This window comes from Phaseolus vulgaris, chromosome 8 (assembly GCF_051622355.1).
Source record: "Phaseolus vulgaris cultivar YP4 chromosome 8, ASM5162235v1, whole genome shotgun sequence".
Taxonomy (NCBI): domain Eukaryota; kingdom Viridiplantae; phylum Streptophyta; class Magnoliopsida; order Fabales; family Fabaceae; genus Phaseolus; species Phaseolus vulgaris.
In genome coordinates, this window is record NC_143505.1 from 30,286,779 (window position 1) to 30,289,005 (window position 2,227).

Genomic DNA, 2,227 nt, shown 5'->3' on the forward strand with positions numbered 1-2,227 from the left:
GGACGTTACAGACGCAGAAGGAACGCGCAGTTGGAGAAGGGATGTCGATGCCACCATCGCCTCCGAGAGCGTTCCCTATGCCATTCTCCCCTGAAATCATGCAAACCGTGGTACCTCCCAACCTAGTGGGAGTGAAGGCGTCGTTCACAGGGGTAGAAGATCCAGAAGCGCATCTGATGGCGTTCCACACTCAGATGATGCTGTTTGGGGGCTCAGATGCCATGTATTGCAAGATGTTCATGAGTACACTGAGTGGAATCGCCATGGAATGGTTTGTGAGTCTGCCAGAGGGTCATATCACGTCCTTCCATCAGTTTTTGAAGCTTTTCACTGAGCAGTACATCGTTAACAGAGCACCTTCAGTGGTGTCGTACGATCTGTTCGATGTACGCCAATATCAGGGCGAGTCGCGGAAAGACTACCTCAACCGCTTCGGAGCACAAGTGGTTAGATTGCCCAGCAAGGACGAGGATATGCTGGTGTATGCGTTTAAGAAGGGAGTGCTGCCTGGTCCCTTTAGTGAGTCGCTCATCAGAAGCCATCCCAGCACCTTTGCGGAGATCCGGCGACGCGCGGTGGCGCACATAGTGGCAAAGACAGAGGTTTCTGAGAAAAGAGGAAGTGCTGCAACACTGAAGTCGCGTGGAGGACAGGGGAAGCAACAGCAGCACACGAGGGTGCATGAGGCAAAGGAGGGAAAGAAGGTGCAGGGAAACCTCGTCCTTATGCACCCAGGAAGGACCAGGGCAGGGGGCGTGCAAGGGAGAATAATGCACCCCCAAGATACGATTTCATGGTAGGGTTGGCGGATCTGATCGCCCTTCCTGCCATAGCTGCAAGACTCCGAGTACCAGAGAAGACAGACAAAGTGCTTGGGAGGAAAAAGAACGAGTGGTGTGAGTTTCACCAAGCCTTTGGTCACACACTCCACTCCTGCTTGGCGTTGGGGCACCAGCCGGCGGAGTTGGTGAAGTCTGGGTTCTTGGCAGATTACCTGCCGGAGGTGCAGGGTGATCGCGCATCGGGGTCCCAGGCAGGAGAACAGCAGCATGAAATCCCTGTGCAAGGGAGGTGCAAACGATTGCGGGGGGCTTCTCCGGTGGGGGATGCACCGCATCAGAAAGAAGAAGGTATGCTCGATCGGTTATGGCCATGGACTCAGTGGACGGGGGCCATTTCCCCGAAGTAGATATCACTTTCAAGAAAGCTGATCTACGGGACGTTGTACCGCACGACAACGATCCTGTGGTCATCTCCCTCATCACAGCAGGAAGGCGAGTGCACAGAGTGCTCGTAGACCAAGGGAGCTCGGTAGACGTCATGTTCTGGCCAACGTTCAACAAGTTGCAGCTGTCCCCCGATCATCTAAGGCCATATACCGGATGTCTTTACGGCTTTGCAGGGGATCAGGTAGAGGTGCGGGGGTACATTGAGCTGAGGACGACGTTCACCGATGGAACAACCGCCCGCACCGAAAAGATAAGGTACTTGGTGGTGAACGCCCCTTCTGCGTACAACATCTTGCTGGGAAGGCCAACACTCAATAGGTTGGGTGCAGTGCCATCGACGAGGCACATGAAGCTGAAGCTGCCGTCGATGGAGGGGACCGTAATAACCATCAAGTCAAATCAGGCTGAGGCTAGACGCTGTTACGTGAACAGCCTCGGGCAGAAGAGGAGCATATGCCATGTCACCTCAACACCACCACCAGGTGTGCTCGAAGAGCGATCGGTGGTTAGGGGAACGCATGGCGATCAGGAGATGGAGGCTGCTACGCTGGGGGGCTCCCAGGTAACTCAGGTGGAAGTAGAGGAGGAGGGCATGATCACTCCTCGCAAGTCAGGGATCGCGAGGGCGGTCATCGCCAGCGAGAGAAGACCCCACCCAGCTGAGGGGTGGGTAGAAGTAGATATAAGGGGGAAAAAGTTCAAGTTGGGAGGATCGCTCGGCGAAGAAGAGCGAGGGCTGATCGCCGAGGTGATCGAGAAGCACATGGGCGCGTTCGCATGGTCAGCATCTGACATGCCAGGAATCGACCCTGACTTCCTTTGCCATCGCCTGTCGATGGATCCTAAAGTCCGACTTGTGCGTCAGAGGCGAAGGAAATTCAACGAAGAGAAGAGGAAAGTGATCCACGACGAAGCGCAAAAGCTCCTTGCCGCAGGGCACGTCAGGGAGATCCAGTACCTAGAGTGGCTAGCGAACGTGGTACTGGTTCAGAAGCCAA